The following is a 20058-nucleotide window of genomic DNA, read 5'->3' as shown; positions in this document are numbered from 1 at the left end:
ATGTTTATTTAACTGGGAGTTCATTTGTAATTTGATTAATTGAACTTAATTTATCATGAACTTAGTCTTGATAATTTTACATATCTATGTTTTAGATCAATAGCTCGCAATATAGCTCCTATATTTTTTTGATATGTTCCTAGAGAAAACTAATTTGAAAGATGATAGTAGCAATGATGCGTACTGGGTTCGTGATCTGAGGATTATCCTCATTGCTGCACAGAAGAATTATGTCCTTGATGCACCGCTAGGTGACAAACCTATTGCAGGAGCAGATGCAGACGTTATGAACATTTTGCAAGCTCGATATGATGACTACTTGACAGTTTAGTGCGCCATGCTTTACGGCTTAGAACCGGGACTTCAAAAACATTTTGAACGCAATGGAACATATGAGATGTTCCAAGAGTTGAAAATTGGTATTTCAGATTCATGCCCGTGTCAAGAGGTATGAGACCTCTGACAGTACTTTGCCTACAAGATGGAGGAGAATAGGTCAGCTAGTGAGCATGTACTCAGAATGTTTGGGTACTACAATCGCTTCAATCAAGTGGGAGTTAATCTTCCAGATAAGATAATTATTGATAGAGTTCTTTAGTCACTATCACCAAGCTACTAGAACTTCATGATAAACTATATTATGCAAGGGATGACGAAACCGATTCCCGAGCTCTTCGCGATGCTAAAATCGGCGAAGGTAGAAATCAAGAAAGAGCATCAAGTGTTGATGGTTAACAAGACCACTAGTTTCAAGAAAAAAGGGCGAGGGAAAGAAAGGGAACTTCAAGAAGAATGGCAAGCAAGTTGCACTCCCGTGAAGAAGCCCAAAGTTGAACCCAAGCCTGAAACTGAGTGCTTCTACTGCAAGGGAAATGGTCACTAGAAGTGGAACTGCCCCAAATACTTGGCGGATAAGAAGGATGGCAAAGTAAACAAAGGTATATTTGATATACATGTTATTGATGTGTACCTTACCGGTGCTCATAGTAGCCCCTCGTTATTTGATACCGGTTCAGTTGCTAAGATTAGTAACTCGAAACAGGAGTTGCAGAATAAACAGAGACTAGTTAAGGGTGAGGTGACCATGTGTGTTGGAAGTGTTTCGAAGATTGATACGATCACCATTGCACACTCCCTCTACCTTCGGGATTAGTGTTAAGCCTGAATAAATGTTATTTGGTGTTTGCGTTGAGCATGAACAAGATTAGATCGTGTTTATTTCAATATGGTTATTCATTTAAGTCAGAGAATAATTGTTCTTCTGTTTACATGCATAAAACCTTCTATGGTCATACACCCAATGTGAATGGTTAATTGAATCTCGATCGTAGCAATACATATATTCATAATATTGATGCCAAAAGATGCAAAATTGATAATGATAGTGCAACACACTTGAGGCACTGCCGTTTAGGTCATATTGGTGTAAAATGCATGAAGAAACTCCATGCAGATGGACTTTTGGAATCACTTGATTATGAATCAATTGATACTTGCAAACCATGCCTCATGGGCAAGATGACTAAAACTCCGTTCTCCGGAACAATGGAGCGAGCTAATGACCTATTGGAAATAATACATACCGATGTATGCGGTCCAATGAGTGTTGAAGCACGCGACGGGTATCGTTATTTTCTGACCTTCACAGATGATTTGAGTAGGTTTGGGTATATCTACTTGATGAAACACAAGTCCGAAACATTTGAAAAGTTCAAAGAATTTCAGAGTGAATGGAGAATCATCGTAACAAGAAAATAAAGTTTCTACGATCTGATCGCGGAGGCGAATATTTGAGTTACGAGTTTGGCCTTCATTTAAAACAATGTGGAATTCTTTCACAACTCACGCCACCTGGAACACTATAGCGTAATGGTGTATCCGAATGTCTTAACCGTACTTTATTGGATATGGTGCGTTCTATGGTGTCTCTTTCGATTTACCACTATTGTTTTGAGGTTATGCATTAGAGACAGCCGCATTCACATTAAATAGGGCACCATCTAAATCCTTTCAGACGACACCGAATGAACTATGGTTTGGCAAGAAACCTAAGCTGTCGTTTCTTAAAGTTTGGAGCTGCGACACTTATGTCAAAAGGCTTCAGCCTGATAAGCTCGAACCTAAATCAGAGAAGTGCATCTTCATAGGATACCCTAAGGAAACAATTGGGTACACCTTCTACCACAGATCTGAAGGAAAGATCTTTGTTGCCAAGAATGGAACATTTCTAGAGAAGGAGTTTCTCTCGAAAGAAGTGAGTTGGAGGAAAGTACAACTTGATGAGGTAATTGTACCTTCTCTCAATTTGGAAAGTAGCACATTGGATAAATCCGTTCCCGTGATGCCTACACCAACTAGAGAGGAAGCTAATGATGATGATCATGAAACTTCAGATCAAGTTACTACTGGACCTCGTAGGTTGAACAAAGCACGTTCCGCACCAGAGTGGTATGGTAATCCTATCCTGGAAGTCATGTTACTAGACCATGGCGAGCCTACAAACTATGAAGAAGCTATGATGAGCCCAGATTCCGATAGATAGCTTGAGGCCATGAAATCCGAGATAGGATCCATGTATGAGAAGAAAGTGCGTACTTTGGTGGACTTGCCCAATGATCGGCAAGCCATTGAGAATAAATGGATCTTCAAGAAGAAGACAGACGCTGATGGTAATGTCACCATCTACAAAGCTCGACTTGTCGCGAAAGGTTTTCGACAAGTTCAAGGGGTTGACTACGATGAGACCTTCTCACCCGTAGTGATGCTTAAGTCAGTCCGAATCATGTTAGCAATTGCCGTATTTTATAATTATGAAATTTGGCAAATGGACGTCAAAACTGTATTCCTTAATGGATTTCTTAAAGAAGAGTTGTATATGATGCAACCAGAAGGTTTTGTCGATCCTAAAGGTGCTAACAAAGTGTGCAAGCTCCAGCGATCCATCTATGGACTGGTGCAAGCATCTCGGAGTTGGAATATATGCTTTGATGAGGTGATCAAAGCATATGGTTTTATACAGACTTATGATGAAGCTTGCATGTACAAGAAAGTGAGTGGGAGATCTGTAGCATTTCTGATATTATATGTGGACAACTGATTGGAAATGATATAGAATTTCTGAATAGCATAAAAAGGATACTTGAATAAGAATTTTTCAATGAAAGACCTCGGTGAAGCTACTTATATATTGGGCATCAAGATATATAGGGATATATCAAGATGCTTAATAGGACTTTCACAAAGCACATACCTTGACAAGATTTTGAAGAAGTTTAAAATGGATCTGTCAAAGAAAGGGTTCTTGCCTGTGTTGCAAGGTGTGAAGTTGAGTAAGACTCAAAACCCGACCACAACAGAAGATAGAGAGAGAATGAAAGTCATTCCCTATGCCTCAGCCATAGGTTCTATAAAGTATGCCATGTTATGTACCAAACCTGTTGTGTACCTTGCCATGAGTTTGGCAAGAGAGTACAATAGTGACCCAGGAGTAGATCACTGGACAGCGGTCAAAATTATCCTTAGTTAGCTAAGAGGACTAAGGAGATATTTCTCGATTATGAAGGTAATAAAGAGTTCGTCGTAAAGGGTTACGTCGATGTAAGCTTTGACGCCGCTTCGGAAGACTTGAGTCTCAATCTAGATACATATTGAAAGTGGGAGCAATTAGCTAGAGTAGCTCCATACAAAGCTTTGTAGACATAGAAATTTGCAAAAATACATACGGATCTGAATGTGACAGACCCGTTGACTAAACTTCTCTCACAAGCAAAACATGATCACTCCTTAATACTCTTTGGGTGTTAACCACATGGTGATGTGAACTAGATTATTGACTCTAGTAAACTCTCTGGGTGTTGGTCACATGGCGATGTGTACTATGGGTGTTAAATCACATGGTGATGTCACTGGTACAGCGAGGTGCTATACAAACGGTTTTTAATCTCTTTCTGCGATGGCATTTGAAACCGTCGCCTAGTGAGTGACTGCAATAGGGGGGTCCTTCCCACACGACCCAGAAACCATCGGGGATATGCCCTCCTGGCACACACGCTCGGCAAAATGAGGTCGTGTGTGACCGACGAGCGATCAAATACGGTTATACGTATAGTAGTGCTAAAAAATACTATTATACAGGCGAAATCGTTTCCGATCGTAAGTACATCCCACACAGTCAGTCCCTGCTAAATGTTTCCGTTCGCATGTACATTCCACACAGTGAATCCAAGGAATACGTTTCCGTTAGTATGTACATCACACACGATGCATGGAAGAAACTATGTGGCAAAGGTTGTCCATCACACACACTTTTTATGTGGTAATCGTTTGCGCAAGGTGGCCTAACGCAAATAGTTTTCAAGAGGATCTCGTGTGTGATTGTTCATTGATCCAACACGGTTTATTCCTAGAAACTGTGTGTGTTGTCTGAGGTCATCGCCCACGGTGTTTTCTCAATAACCATTTGTAATAGAAAACCCCAATTAGCAGGCTAATTGTCCTATTATTAATAATTCATTTATTAATCTAATTGACATTTCATATTAAGCACACAATATATTTCATTTCCATATTAAGGAAGCAGGATTTCATAATTGAAATACATCAAAGTACAACATCGTATAGCTTCAGCTCTCAGCTACCCCATTACACAGCTGCACCAGCACCAAGTTTTAGATGCAACATCTACAACCTTTCGAAATTAGCATCCTAGACGGAACATAGACAGATGAATCTCATCTGCAACTGCTGAAGTGGAAGGCGAATATTGAGCCTTCATTGATGTTGAAGGTCTTTGCAACTTTAGGCCAGTGCCTATGGATGATTGACTGTCCATCCTTCGTCCTCTTCAGGAACACTTCAATATTGAACCGTGGGTGTTGTATGAAAACCTTCCTCGCCTCCTGACCATACAGGTGGTTTGAGAGGTAGTCATCAGTGAACTGCTTTGGAAAGGCCTGAAAACAAGGATATGCATAAATATCTTCTTCAGGTTTGAAATGGCGCGAAGGAATTAAAAAGACAAGGTATAACAGTTAGTACCATCCCGTAGTGAACTGATGTCTTCTTCATTGTGCAGACAAAGATCTTGTTGTTTTTTGTCGCAAATTTCTTTATCGTAACAATCTTTCTGAGTGTCTTGACTTGACTGATATTAATAAACAACTCATTTCCACATATGCAAAAAGGGCCAAACAGTGGGTCAAAACCTTTGACAACAGGACCTACATGTGCAAGACCAAATTGTTACTAATATTTGAAAACAAGAAGTGGAAAGGTGTGTTATTAACAACAGGCCTAATATTTAAAAACAAGCACACGTAGTCATTCAAACTTGTATTGTGCAGGTCTAAGTACGCTAGTTATTGGCCCTGTTTGGATCCATGGGTTAGAGTTAGTTTGGGCCCAAATAGCCCTAAAGTATCCAAACATGAGGGCTAGTTTGAGCTAGTTGCGTCAAACCCACCCAAAACAACTATCCCACCTAAGAGGTGCTGATTGGGGCTAGTCCTCCTAGTGCATTTATTGTCAATCTAACACTGTCATCCAAACACCTCTTTGGCTAGAGTTAGTTCAGGGTTAGTCATTGTTGAGTATCATTGTTATTTAGGAAACGTAGGATAACGTAGGATTTATTCTACCTTGACTTGTACTCCAAGATGACCATGTACTCCTATATATATGCCCACGAGGCTCAAGCAATACAATCAACTATTCCACCAATCTCTCTCTCTCCCTTTTAACTGTCATGAGCTAGAAACTAACTCTAACCTCTAGCTAAGTTAGAGTATCCAAACAGTGCCATTGTGAAATCAAATGGAAAGGTGTGTTCAATACTCCCTCCGGTCCTTTTTACTCTGCATATAAGAATTGTCTGAAGTCAAACTTCATAAAGTTTGACCTTATTCATATGAAAAAATATCAACACTAGCATACTAAAGTTATACAATATGAAAATTTAAGTCATGACACATGTACTGATATTTATTTCCTATTGTGAATGTTGGTATTTTGTTCTATAAAGTTGGTCAAACTTTAAGAGGCCTGACTTTAGACAAATCTTATATGCGAACTAAAAAGATTCAGAGGGAGTACAACATGCTTAACAACAACCAAATATAGTCATTCGAAGAGCTATTGTTAAATTTGGTATTGATGAAATTGAACTGCATAGTTCATACTAGCACATGTAGAACATCACACTGTTAACAGCTGAAATAAGCAAGGCATACTATGAACAACCAAAGATGGCAATTGAAACTTGACATATGCTAACTACAAACAACCGAACAACCATAAACCGTATAAATAAACAAGGCGTAACGCAAACAACCTAATATAGCAATAAATACTGGACAGGTTCTCACTACAAAAGGGGTTCGAGAAAACAAATCATGGGTTTCCTCACTTGTCACAGATTGGCTCCCTCCTCGTGGTCGCCGTCGATGAGATCTGACTTGCCAGCTGAGGATCCCAGGCCAGCGTCGCAGAACGTGTCCTTCAGAAATGACAAAAGGGGATCCATGGCAATGAAGGATGGCAAATTGTTCATAACGAGCCGCAGGAGATCAGCGACAGGGCCATCGATGAGATTAACGGTTGTCGAACCCGAAGAGTTGGGGGTGGGCAACTTAACCTGTGACATAACCCGCGTCAAGCCGTTGGTGTCGATGACCTTGATGTCGTAGCCGGCGTCTGCTACATGCCAGAATACTCTAGCCTGCTGATTGAAAGGCTTAATCCAGGTCCAGTCATTGTCGTCGGCTTCCTCGGCGGCCACCTCGCCAACGTCGGGCGAAGAGGCCGCGGTAAAGCTCTTTTGGGCCATTCGCTCCTCGAGCTTCCCGAAAAGCATAGTCGGGCTTAGGCTGCGATGCTCTGGAGTGGGGGAGGGGTGTGGGCATGGGGATCTTTGGGAAAGGGGGCGTTTCGTAGGCGTCATCTAAGAAACTCAAGGCGGTGAGGGTATGTGTATCGGTGGGTAAAATGCACGGATAGACAGGCAGAGGTTGACGATGGAGGCGGCGTGGCGGCGACCTAGCTAGGTTTGGAGCGAGGGAGGGGTGGTGTGTATGTGTGTGAGCGGGGGATTTGGGGTGAGCGAAGGATTTGGGGGGGTGTGGAGGGCTCCAAGGTGGTGTTTGAGGAAATGCCGCGGGTACTGAAAAATTTACTAGGCGGGAGTATAATGGTGGGGCTACAGAAAATTTGGATCAAGGGATTGAAGCAGAGTGGGGCGGGAGTAAAATGTCGGGGCTACTGAAAATTTGGATCTACTGACTGAAGTAGAGCAGGAGTAACAGACATCGCACACGGTCCAGACATACTAATCGTGTGCTATCAAACAGAATAACCATCTACGCGGACGCGGGTAGATATTTTCAAGATTGCAAGGGAGTAGATATTTTCGAGAGGGGGGAGGAAGCCTCGTGGAGCCCAATCTACTATGATCATGTGGGTGACAGGGGCAAGGGCGCGACACACGGGTAGTCCTAGGGAACCATGTCTGTTTCGTACCCGATAGCAGACGGTTGCTGCGTCTGACTCGTCTACTGTTTATAAATTTGGCCAAAAAATGCGGGAAAGGGTTAGAATACGAACACACTTGCATGTGGACCAAATATATGTATGAGAAGGGTGGTTTGATGTTCAAATAACCAATGCACAACTTTGATGTGGCACCTATCGCATAAAGCGCATGTTTGCTAGCCCCCCCCCCAAACACACACACTTCGTGTTGCCGGGAGGGGAGGGGAATCCTAGCTATGAACACATGCCCCCAAATAGCTAGGTCTGACATCTCACCGTACCGTAACACAAAACCAAAAGAAGCACATCAACCCACCCTTTGCTTCCGATCAAATGTGGATCGTGTGCGGGCCCACAGATGTGTTCTTCTGGCATTAGATGGGTTCACCACTTACCAACCACACCTGCGGGTGGCCCGATATGTGTGTGTGTGTGTGTGTGTGTGTGTGTGTGTGGAAACGATGTGCTATGATACTTAAATAACCAAATCACAAATTTGATGTGGCACATGTGCATCGCAAATTAACCGGGCATCCCCAACCCCACGGAGGTTCATCTAGTACAAAGTAGTATACTGTGCCCCCCCACACACTTTGAGTCGGTGGGAGGGGGCATCTCACCAAGGCGTATTGTAAGACTGACCAAGAAGAATCACCACCTTGGTCGTATAACCTCTCTTGTTTGTTGGGTCAAAGTCATGCATTGACATTCCACACGCGGCCCCACAAAATAGGCTAGCTTGTCGCCGATAACCACACGAGGGAGTGCCTGAAGACAACCACTGCGTGCATGTGTGGCCCAAACATATGCACGAAGTGTCAAGTGGTGTTTGAATATAACCAATGCACAACTTTGATTCATGTGTATGCGAGCCCTCAAACTTAGGTCTCGAATCTCACCATGATCAACGTACGACTATACGGTAACGCGAACCAAGAGAAGAAGAATCCACCCTCGTAACCTCTCTCGCGTTGTTGATCGAAGTGATGGAGACATCCACGCGGGCCCACGAATATATAGGTCGTCGATGATAACCAAGCGAGGGAGAGTGTCCAAAGACAAACATTGCATGTATGTGCCCCAAACATATGTATGGACATGGATGCATGCATATATGTTTGAATACCAAAAGCACAACATTTTGATGTGGTGCATGCATGCGTCAAAAACGCACAGTCCCCACAAAGATCTGGTTCATGAAGCGTCGTGTGCTCCGTCCCCCCCCCCCACCACTTAGACCCGGTGGGAGGGATTCGTGCTTACACATGCGCGTGAAGTATAGTTGCATGTACCGAACCATATAATACGAACCAAAATTTAATCCCCTCCTAATTATAAGTGAAATTAACCTCTATCGCTGTCGGTCGAAGTGATTGACCAAGCGGGCACACAGAGATGGACGAAGCATCTCCCGATAACCCCATGAGTGAGTGCTAGAGGACAACCGCCATCGCTTGCTTGTGGGCCAAACACATATGTATGGAGATGTGTTGTTCTGATGTTTGAATACCAAATATATATGCAGAACTTTGATGTGGCACCTGCCCGAGAAACCTTTAAGTCCCCCACAGACGAACCGAGGTTCATGACACGTAGTGTGTATATATATATATGTTGGCCCCCTCCCCTCTTCGACGTGTAATATATACTCCTACATACGTACCGTAACACAACCCGAAAATAATCCTCATTATTCGTCAAATTACCTTTCTCGTTGTGTCATATATTAGATGGACGACGACCTCGCGAGCCCATGGAGGGGAGAGTCGCAGGCGAATGAGTGACAACCATCGTATGCACGTGGCCCAATGTGTTGGTGATGTTTTTAATACCCAATATGCACAACTTCTTTGCGGCACCTGCCTCGGAAACCGAAAAGTCCCCACACGGAGTGAGATCGATTCATGACGTGTGTGTACTATATATGTGCTGCACCGGCCCCCTCCTCCCCTCTTCAACGCGTACTATATACTCCTACCGCAACACAACCCAAAAAGAAACCTCCTTGCTGGGTCAAAGTGATGGAGGACAACGTCGTGGGCCCACGGTTGGAAGCATCCCACGCGAGTGAGTGTCCTATATACTCCTACCGTACGTATAACAAAAACCAAAAATGACCATCCTTGTTGGTCAAATTAACCTCTCTCATCACATGTCATAGTGCTGGACGGCGACCTCGCGGGCCCATGCGAGTGAGTGTCCTAGGACCACCGTGTGCATGTGGCCCGAAGATGCATGTCAAAGTTTTTCTGCGGCGAACATGCGACCAAAGGAGTTTAGTGTTGAAAATTGAAAAAAAAAGATAACATATATTCGTTTTTTATACATTGATTGATTTCCTAGGGATTTAAATGTGTAAAATCAAATTTGATCTACATGAGACCCGTGATAGTACACGGAAATGGATTGCAAAATCATATGTGTACGTGTCCCTGGGTGCATGTTTAGTCCCCATGCAAGAATTTTCTAACATCTAGAATCTTGATGTTAAAATCCAATAAATCCAAAACTAAGTTGAAATTCATGAAACTTATTGTGGTGTCATATGGACACCAATAGACTGTGATTTTTTTTTTCAAATTTGAGACAAGTTTTGATATAATCTTCTTACATACAGGAAATTATAAATAATTATCAACCAATATCGCAAACGAACTCTTTATTCGAACCGTGGGCGTTAGACCAACAATGTAAGTGTCGTGCTTCAGTTAAGCAATAAAGCGGCAGAATTAATCATCAAAAAGGAAAAATCAATATAATACGTGCCGCGCACGCGTCCCGTGTGCCGTACGAGCATGCGTGAGTTGACGAGACGTGTGCTAGCAGGCAGACCGGGAGGCCGAGGCGTGCTAGTAGCTGTGTGAAATGACGGTAGGCGTGCCAGCAGTCCGCCGCGCAGGCTCATCGGGAGGTGAGCCAGCCCTTTGATCACCGCCCACCTCGCTCCCACTGCTCCATATTAATGGCGCGCCCGCCTCGCTCCGTGAGATGATGGTATAGGAATGCCAGAAGTTCGCCGCATAGGCTCACCGGGAAGCGAGACAGCCTTTGACCGCCGCCCGCCTCGCTCCCACTGGTCTGTATTAATGGCGTGCCCGAGCGGCCACACCCCCATCCTCGCCACACACACAATCCTCTCTCTCCGCCCGCATCCTCGACGCTGCTCTCAGTCCTCAAAGCCGGCACCCCCATCCTCGCCACACACACAATCCTCTCTCTCCACCCGCATCTTCGACGCCGCTCTCAGTCCTCAAAGCCGGCACCCCCCATCCTCGCCACACACACAATCCTCTCTCTTTGCCCGCATCCTCAACGCCAGTCTCAGTCTTCAAAGCCTTCAGTGTATGAGGATGCCACTGAAGCGCCCCATCGGAGGGAGTGGCGATGCCGGGGCTGCTGAAGCACTGGAGGACGGCATGAATATGGAGACAGAGGTTTCCGTTGCCGCCGACGAGGTGGAGAACGAGGCTGCCAACAAGCGGAGGCGGGTCGAGAAAGAACCGCAAGCTACTCCAGCAGGCCTAGACTTCATCAACAGCCTCCCCTATGATATGTTGACAGCCATCATATCCCTCCTCCCAATCAAATATGGGGTGAGGACAACCGCCCTTTCCCGACGGTGGCGCCCCCTATGGCTCTCCACCCCTGTCAACCTCCTTGACGCCCACGAGCTTTGCCATGGCTATCGCAAAAGCTTGGATGCGTTCTCCCAGATCCTCGGCAGTCACCATGGCCCAATCAGAGGCCTTATCACGGGCAAGTTCCGTTCCAATGGCAAGGACCGAGCCAAGCTTGACGAGTGGTTCCGATCCCCCACCCTAGATCAGCTCGAGGAGCTCAGTTTTAATGATGGGCATATGCGCTCGCTGCCAATGTCCGCGCTCTGCTTCGCGCCCACGTTGCGCCTCGCCAAGTTCATGAACTGCCATCCCCCCTTAATGACGCGCCCGCTCTTTTTCTACCACGACTGAAGCACCTCGAGCTCTTCGTCATCTGCATCCCAAAGGATGACATGGAGCGCCTGCTCCGCGGCTGTACTGCACTCGAGTTCCTTCGTCTTTAGGCGATGAATTGGTCGAGTACCTTCCACATCACCTCCAGGACTCTCCGGACTATTTATGTGTGTTGCTGGTGCTGCAACGAGAGATCACAAAAGGTGGACCACAGTATGGTAATTGAGGACACACCTTCACTTGAGAGATTACTTGTAGTTGGTCAACAAGGTCCAACAAGAATCAATGTCATTTCTGCGCTGAAATTGACAGCGGTGGGCTAGTCGTCTGTCAAATACTACTACTTTCAGGTACAACAGTCGCCTTATACATCTCTTTCTTGATATCAACATTATTTCTAGTTTTGAAGATGTATGTTCGTCTGTCATATAGCAAAGCTTCACCCAGATTCTGGGCACAGTGAAGGTCTTGGCACTAGAATCTGTCGGCCCCAACCTGGACCAAGTTGTCAGTATCCTGAGATGCTTTCCATGCCCGAAGAAGCTGTATATCGAGGTGTTGTTCCTTTCCTGTTAAATGTTAACCTTTTTGCACCTTTTCCCAAGTTTACAATGACAATGTACTACGATTTTTGAAGGAATTTTGGAGGATTTCAGGACATACACCCCCCATGGTTGCTTGATTCATATGGTTACAATCCAGAAGCATTTCCCCTTTGGATTCATTTGTACTAGTTTTCTTAGGGAATTTTTCATCCAATCCAACCTCTTGTGAAGAAGGCTACATTTTTCTAGATTGTGATCAAATGCTCATGTTAATCATGTCAGATCAAAGATGGCACGTTGGCGCATTTCACAAATCCTGCAAACCAAATAGGCATGTAGTGGTGTGCAAAACTGCATGTAGGCACTAACACGTTCTCTTCTTTTGCAGATAATAATAGGCCCGGAGGTGGATAATGTTTATAACGACAATCACATCGAATGCCTGGATCTGCATCTCTCAAATATTACTTTGAACTCCTACCAAGGGACCTTACCAGAGATTACACTCGCCAGGTTCTTTCTTGCCAGAGCAAGGGTGCTGAGGGTACTGAGATTGAACACGCATTTAATTAGGAAAGATGAATGGTTTGTTGATCAGAGCCGGCTGGTACTGCAGAATGGAAAAGGCTCCAAAAAAGATAAACTTCGTATTGGAAGAGCATATGACAGAGCATTGGAAGTCATTGTGTCAAACCCATACATGACTTGTCAACGTCTGATCCCTTTACAGAAATGACGAGGTTTGCAATGTTTGAATTTGGGCATTGTAATCTTTGAATTTGAACATTGCAATATTTATGGTATTTGTTATATATTGTAATTGGATGTTTAATTTGATATTGCAATTATGTCCTGTTACATAGAGCATAGGTGTTCTACAGACAGAGCATATCACATCGCACACGGACCACACTAGGTAACCCGTCGGTGATGAATTCATCAATTGCAAACTGTTATATATTAGCAAGCTTTGACCACAACACACACGGCTTATTCCATCACAAACAGCTCGGATGGATCAAGTGAATGCCACGTATCGCACATGCAACTCTAATCTGATTCGTGCTTGATATCTCCGACATCGCTCGCATAGTTCGTCTTATTTTCCACGTATCACTGTGCCGACCTCTTCTCGCGTCCCTCGGCAAGCTCTGCTCGCCATTAGGCGCCGCAGTGCGCTCTGCTCGCATTCGTCGGCGCGCTCAGCTTGTGGACAGCTTTTCCTTGCATTCAACTACTATATGCATATATATGGTTGCTCGCCGTTGAGGCGACCGTGGAGCGCTCTGCTCGCATCCCTCCGCGCGCGCTGTGTAACACCCCCAGTATCATACTACAGTAATCTCATGCCTGATGATGCCATGTCATCATAATGAAGTTGCTAATCCTCACTTTGTTTCAAACCAAACTCAAATTCAAATTTAAAATGCAAGTCAAATATTTATTTCTTCAAGCCGTAAAACAAAAATGTTCACATTGTCCAATAAATTCCCCTGACCATGGTCATGTTGAAACCAGCCTCTTTTGAATTCCCAAAACCCCCCTGGGAATTAATGTAGTACTCCAGCAGCAATTCAACCGGCCTTTCCAAAATAAAACAAATGTTTATGCTTTTCCAAACGTTGTGAAACTTTGTGTGTGGTCTAGAATTATTGTGTAATTTATGTGTGAAGTTTCATGTACAACAAAAGTCTTTTACTAACTAAAATGTAAGATGGGAAACGGCTGAGAAATATACAAAACAGAAATAAGAAAAAGTCTCTATTCCACTTTGGCCCAACCGCTACAATGCACTGGCCCAGCCCAATGGGGGTCATCCCCTTTCCCTGTTCAAGACAGAGGTCGTGGCACACATCCAGCCACCATGTCCGCCGCTAGGCGTGCGTGTCGGCCATCCCGCGTCCCCCCCCCCCCCCCCCCCCCCCCCCCCCCCCGATGGATAAGGCGCCATCGACCCCCTTGTGAACCCTAGCACGCCCACTTTCCCCTCGCTCGTCCCCCCTCCCTCTCAAATTCGTCTGCGCCTGGGCGCAACCGACGTCGCGCCGCCATCTTTGTCGTGGTCGCCACCCACCGCGAGCTACAACGAGAAGACCAGGAGATGGGCACCATCGTCCTCGACACCGGAGTAGGACGAACTGGACCGCGGAGCCCCCAAGCCGTCGCCCTCGACCAACTTCCCCGAGTCCGGCCACCGCTAGCCGTTCCAAGGCTTCCAGGAGGACCGCCGGGCTCATCGCCGTCGCCTACAGCACCAGATCGGCATCGGGGAGCCCCTGCAGCGCCACCATCGTCTTGTTCCCCTCCGCCTCGGCCACCGTCGATCCCCGGCGAACACCACTGCCCCGGTCCTCCCCGCGTCCACGCGAGCTTGCCGTCGTCTCCCCCGATGTGAGCTCCTCCCTTGTTTCCCTCTCGCCCCGGTCTCGATCCATCGTCGGAGCGCGTCTCCAGCCTGTAGCCGTAGCCGTCGTCCGTCACGGCCAGCGCCCGCCCCAGCCCCGCGCCGTGACCAACCCGTGCCCGCGCCTCGCCTCGCCTCCCTGACGAGCTAGGCCACGCCTGGGCCTCGTTCGCCCCTGCGCCAGGCCAAGCCCGCAGTCGCCCCGCGTTTATCCTTGTTGCGCCCCTGCACCTGACACCGCAGCCGTCGGCGCCGCCCACTGCTGGCCGTGCCCGATGCTGCGGCGGCCCACAGCTGCTGGCCTCAGCGCATACGCACCGGCCGCGCCCTTCCTCGCCCCCCCCCCCCCCCCCCCCCCCCCCCCCGCTCGCCGCGCCGATGTGCCGCGCGCCCGCGTGCTTGGCTGTTTTGCTGCTCGCGCTACCTGCTGCTACTTTGCCCTGCTACTGCTTGCTCTGCCTAAAACTGCTGCTGCTCACTTCTGCTGCTGCTAATGCCCCTAGCGCCGCCACCGTTGTTGCTGCGCTTGGCTGTTGGCCGTCGCTGCTGCCGCTCACTGCCGCCGCTGCTCCGGCGCTAGCCACGGCTAGATGAGTGTGTGCGTGTGTGTGTTGAGTATGTGGCCGCCCCTGGCCATGGCAGAGCAGGTGTGTGCATGCTCTGTGTGTGGTGTGTGCGTGGTGTGTGTGTGTGTGTTGAGTGTGAGCCGGCCCTTGTTTAGTCTAGTTAGGATTGAACTAGTGCTAAGTTAGTCTATTAGTAGATGACATGTAGACCCCCTTTAAATTAGTTAGATTTATTTATTTGTTTAGGGATAGCCTATGACATGTGGGCCACCCTTTCTCTATTTGACCGGTCTTTTTGACTTAGTCAAACTCGTATTAAACAATTCCAGAAATTGTTTAAAAATTTGAAAAATCATATAAAATAATCCGTATTTCGGATGGAAGAACTTTGTACATGAAAGTTGCTCAGAACGACGAGACGAATCCGAACACGCGGTCCATTTACCTGTCAGATGCCTCTAACTATCTGAACATGGAACTTTCCCCCTCTGGTCATCTGTCTGACACAGGTCCGGAACCGGGAAAACATTCCCGGTTAAGTCGTGTAGCACCGCGTTAGAACACGTTTAGCTCTGCCTGTTGTCTTGTTATGCACTTACTTGCTATGTATTTACTGTTTCTCCCCCCTCTTCTCTCCGGTAGACCCCCGAGGCCGATGATGCCCCGGTGATCGACTACGTCGACGACACTTCTTCCTTTTCAGCGGAGCTTCCAGGCAAGCCCCCCCTTTGATCATCCCGATATCGCCCATTCCTTTCTCTCATGCTTGCATTAGATTTTGCTACTGTTATTGTTTGCTCCTATTCTGATGCATAGCCTGCTTTTGTAACCTGCTCATTGTACCTTACCTACTTATCCTAAACTACTTAGTATAGGTTGGTTAGTGATCCATCAGTGACCCCCACCTTGTCCCAGTTGCCCCGCTTTATGTTCGAAGACCCGATCAACGGGATCGAAGACCAGGCCCCGGCACCGCACATCACTTTCCCCTTAGTTGCTCGACACTACTGGGTTACTATCGAGTGCCGAGGGTGAGACCTCTACATCACTTCTGATGTTAACCCTGTAGTGTAGCTATTCGGTCGTGGTCATCGAGGGTGATTCCGCCTTAACCACTTCCGATACGACTCTGTCGTGCAACCCCTCAAGCGTGAACCTCGGGGGTGGTTCCTCTTACGTTCACCTTGATGATTACATCGAGTGGAATTCACCGGGGGTGATTCCTCGGGTTTTCCCCTTGATGTTTGGACACACAGTTACTATGGTTACTATGACTTTACACTGAACCATGTTACTAAAGACGGGTCGGCCCTGAGGGGTACCCGCGCGAGCTTAATTGCGAGTGATGTGGAGACGGGTTGACCTAGAGGGTGCCCGCGAGATAATTACGAGGCGTGGCCGGGCATTCCTAGCCCTTGCCGCAAGTCCTCGGGACGGGGCAACGGGGTCACATCTTTCGTGAGTCTCTGCTTGTTATCGCGTGCTCCTAATCCACTACGATTTGGATATTTGATCCGAGGGGCCTCTGGCCTGATAGCACTAACCATCACGTGGGCATAGTATGGGCGTTCTGCGTCGTATGCATCAGCCGAAGCTTAATAGACGTCAGCGACTGAGCGGCGCGCGCCGGGTTGGACTGGTAAGCTCCTACCTTTTTAAGGAGGTAGCTAGGTCTGCTCACCGGCTGCCCACGCAACGTGCAGGAGTTCCTGGGGCGATGGCCCATGACCCCTGGGGGCATAGGTTTAGTCCGGCGTGCTGACCTCTCTATTAAGCCTAGGTCGGGTTGCGGCGTATTGTTTGGCCGAGGCCGGGCATGACCCAGGGAAGTGTGTCCGGCCGGAGTTAATCGAGCATGGTGGGTAAGTTGGTGCACCCCTGCAGGGAAGAAAACATCTATCGATAGCCTGTCCTACGGTAACGGACACTTGGAGTTGTATCCCGATCGATACAACTAGAACTGGATACTTGAGATGAGACTTGGATATGAGATGATAACTGGATAGTATGGCTCTGGGATTGCTTTCTCGCAGGGAGTCGAGGAAGGATCTCTGGCCGAGGTTGATAACACTACTACTACTTTACTTTATGCTACTCTACTTCCTCCTGTTGCTGCAAGATGGTGGTTTCCAGAAGATGCTAGTCTTCGATAGGACTAGGCCTTCTCTCTATTCTGGCATTTCTGCAGCCCAGTCCACATATACAGCCTTCCTTTGATAATGTTGCATATGTAGTGTAGATCCTTGCTTGCGAGTACTTTGGATGAGTACTCACGGTTGCTTTGCTCCCCCTTTTCCCCCTTTCTTCTTCTTTCCGGTTGATGCAACCAGATGTCGGAGCCCAGGAGCCAGATGCCACCGCCGATGCATACTACTACGTGGAGACCGTCGACGACCAGGAGTAGTTAGGAGGCTCCCAGGCAGGAGGCCTTGCCTTTTCGATCGTTGTTGCTTTTGTGCTAGCCTTCTTAAGGCAAACTTGTCTAACTCATGTCTATGCTCAGATATTGTTGCTTCCGCTGACTCTTGTGTATTCAAGCTGATGTATTCGAGCCCTCGAGGCCCCTGGCTTGTAATATAAAGCTTGTATTATTTTAATTTGTGTCTAGAGTTGTCCTTGATCTTGATCGTACATATTTGCGTGTATGATTAGTGTATAATTGAATCGAGGGCGTCACACACTGCCAGTGGTTGGGCCTGCACACGATCACGTCGGGGGCCCCATATGCATGCGGTTGCGCCGCGCGCGTCGCCGCGCGATGCAGTTACGTGCGGCAGCATGGAGTTACGCGCTGCAAATTAGAACTGACATCCAGGCGTGCCGATATTCCAGACCGTCCGGCTTCCCCTTTAATTCCCGCGGCCATTATAACCTTAGTCTCTTCAACCTTTCGATCGCGCCCCACAACACAACAAGCACACCCACGATGACACATAGAGAGGGGATGTCTAGCGGCGCTCCAATGGAGTTCGGCGAGCATAAAGTGGAGACCCACGCGAGGGAGACGGATCTCTCGGTGGTGTACACCATCGACCCGACCGTGGTGGACGACTACATCAACACCGTTGAGCAGTTGCTTGCTCGAGACAAGTACAAGGTGGTCGGCATCGACCTCCAGTACACCGACGGTCGTCCCAACATAGATCGGAAGGTTGTCATCGCCCAGTTGTGCGTGCGCCATCATGTCCTCATCTACCACTACTGCATGGCCACAGAGCCTTGCAACCGTTTCACCAGGTTTGTCAACAACACCGACTACAAGTTCACTATGGTGGAAACCACCGACGATGTAAAAGCGCTCAGGGTTACGGGCTTGGCCTGCAAGAACCTTGTCGAAATTCGTGAGCACTGCAGGGTCTGGGGCAGCACGAAGAAGGACTCCCTGGTTGAACTCGCCTCGGCCATCGTCGACCCATACTACGAAAAGATGAAGCAGGATGCCAACAGAACGCGTCCCGTATCCTAGCACGGGTGATGAGGCACGGACTAGCAAGATGTTAATTCGTGTGTGTAGACGGCCCGACCTTTCACGGCGATGCAAGATCAGCAGTCCGTCCCCCTGTTCCTCCTCCCAACCTTCAAGAATATTTTTCACCCGCGTACAAAAATACACGAACAAAAATAATGATCCCCTTGGATCAGCATGTAGGCGTCGATGTGATGATCAACCCTCCGTCGAGCAAATTTCCACGATGAGAAAATCACAAATGATACACAAGATATGGTCGCCCAAAACCTGGACGTTTTTCTGTATATTTCATAACTCTGAAAACAAACTAAAACTCTCCTACTTTGGCCGTCGCCAGCCTATTATATAGGCCACGCACATATTACGTGACACGCCTAACTAACCCAAATTGACACGGACTCTCCTTTCCTATCTAAACTAATCATGGATTTTATTCTAAATGATTCGGCCACGTTGATCTCCTAGATTCTCTCACCAAACCAAAACTGAACGCACAAGATCTGGACTCCATCAAATATTCACGTTGCTTCTAGCTAGACTTAACTTTTAAGTACCTAAATCTATACGTATTGGAATGGATCCAATAAAAATCCAGCATGGAGGCGTCCGAAACCTGGGCATTATTTCTTCTGGCTTTGGTTCCTCAACGCTTGCACGGGTTGGCTTCTTCCTCCATATTTGTTTTGTGTTCTTAGGTGGTTTTGTTGGTCGGTCTCTACAGCAGATCTTTCTTACTTGCCGGTCGCTTTGCTTCTGTTCTAGTCGCCTCGCATATACAGCATAGCTAGGTACATAATCTGTTGTCTTAGCAATTCTCGAACCACAAAGCACACGTAACTTGTCATCCTTTCCACGACTAAGGTGTATTTTGTTTAGCTCTCTCAGCTTGTCCTCCCCTACGGCCACATAGTCATCTGTCAATGTGTTTGATATGTGCATGTCCGCATCATCCTCCCTTCCTTCAAACGAAACCGTCCTCGGTTTCAAGTCTATTTTTGGTGCAATCAACATTTAGGGAGCCTGAAATTCTGTTTTTATTATGGACTCTGCCATAGGTTTTAGTGTGGCGCCTTCCATCATGCATGAACGTGTATGTGTTGGATTCTCCTGCATGCACTGCATCACGATCGAACTGCCATGGCCTTCCCAATAACAACTGACAAGCATCCATCGGCATGACGTCACAATTAACCTTGTCAATATAATCTCCAACCGCAAATGTTACACGTACCTTGTGTGTGATTTTTAATTTACTGGAATTGTACAACCACTCCACATGGTGCGGCTGTGGATGCCGCCACATGGACAAACCCATAGTTTGCACTAGGTCTTTGCTAATGGCATTGGTAAAGTTGCCACCATCAATTATCATCTTGCATGCACGATTCTTGATATTGCACTGTGTTTTAAAAACACTCCACCGCTGCCCCTTTGCACCACTATCATCTTGCATCTTCTCCACCAAAAGATTCAGCCCCTTCGTCGGTGCATCGACTTCTTCCTTTATATCTTCTTGCTCTTCTCTTCTTTTAAGCAAACGACTTTTCCAATCTGCAGTGTACAGATCCACTGGCATAGGAATAAAATAAATCTGCTG

At 46.9% G+C, this 20058-nt stretch overlaps 1 long non-coding RNA gene across 1 annotated transcript; it reads left to right on the top strand.

The window, feature by feature from the left end:
- The first annotated feature begins 13888 nt into the window (after window positions 1-13888).
- On the top strand, window positions 13889-17623 carry LOC141041612 (uncharacterized). Its single transcript, XR_012202279.1, has 3 exons — window positions 13889-14413; window positions 15635-15707; window positions 17323-17623. It is a non-coding gene; the product is annotated as an uncharacterized lncRNA (long non-coding RNA).
- The last annotated feature ends 2435 nt before the right edge of the window (window positions 17624-20058 follow it).

This window comes from Aegilops tauschii, chromosome 2, assembly GCF_002575655.3.
Source record: "Aegilops tauschii subsp. strangulata cultivar AL8/78 chromosome 2, Aet v6.0, whole genome shotgun sequence".
NCBI lineage: Eukaryota > Viridiplantae > Streptophyta > Magnoliopsida > Poales > Poaceae > Aegilops > Aegilops tauschii.
This window is presented reverse-complemented; position numbering and strand designations above follow the sequence as displayed.